At 54.9% G+C, this 968-nt stretch overlaps 1 pseudogene; it reads left to right on the top strand.

The window, feature by feature from the left end:
- The first annotated feature begins 527 nt into the window (after positions 1–527).
- On the top strand, positions 528–666 carry LOC146066052 (U2 spliceosomal RNA; annotated as a pseudogene).
- Positions 667–968: the final 302 nt, after the last annotated feature.

Here is a 968-nt window from a genome sequence, read left to right as displayed (position 1 = left end):
TATTGTCAGACTTCAGGGGGCTGTAGTAGCTAGCTACTTTGATTTGCACTTTTGAGCACTTCACGTTTTTCGTTAGTTTGTCACGTTTTTTTGATTTGGGTAGTGCGGCTGTCCCTAACGGGCCTTCCGTTCCCCAAACGTGACTGGGACTCTTCACCTTTTGGGGAGAGTCCCGGTCCCCTCGAGGGCAACCCCGAGCCGCAAGGCGGAGGGAAGCCTATGCGGGTCTCTCCAAACCTTCGGGTGCGGAGGACCCACCATCCAAAACCCTTCCGGGGGTGGAGGAAACGCGGGTCTCTCTGAGCTTCGGCGAAGAGGACCCACCGATCCCTTTTTTCCCTTTCTCGGCCTTATGGTTGAGGGGGGTTAGGGGAACCATGGGGCCTTTCTCCTTTGGGAGAGGGTCCACACGTTCGGACGGCTGCCCCCTTTGCACGTGTTTAGGCACAGCACTGGTGGTGGTGGGAGCACACCTCGGGCTCCCTGAGTTTCTTCAAACTCATTTTGTTTTTGTGCAGGGTTTGTGCATCGCTTCTCGGCCTTTTGGCTAAGATCAAGTGTAGTATCTGTTCTTATCAGTGGGTATGGACTGGCCTCTGGCAGAGAATAGAGAAAGGCTGGACTGAGTAGCTGCTCTGATGGGCGGAGGGTGTGGGACCACTCTTTTTTGCCTGGGAGTGGTGAAAAGTCTGGCTGAGTACCTTCACCTCTGCCTTTGGTAGGAGGTGCTGTTTCCGTAAATCCACTGGTAAGAGGGGGGGAGAAACACTGGGCCTAGTAGTTTGACTCTCTTGACGGGGTTCGTAGCCCCCGAAGGATGAGTCAGCGAAAGGCTCAGTCTAGTATCCATTCCCAGGGAGCGGAGAAAGGCTGGGACTGAGTAGATGGCTCCTGTTCCAGAGGTTCGTAGCCTCTGATGGGGAGACCGCGAAAGGCCCAGCTTAGTACCTTAACCTTTGGATCGGAGA

Source organism: Crinia signifera, chromosome 3 (genome assembly GCF_055691185.1).
Source record: "Crinia signifera chromosome 3, ASM5569118v1, whole genome shotgun sequence".
Lineage (NCBI taxonomy): Eukaryota > Metazoa > Chordata > Amphibia > Anura > Myobatrachidae > Crinia > Crinia signifera.
Note: the sequence above shows the minus strand (reverse complement) of the source record. Positions and strands in the feature narration are given on the sequence as shown.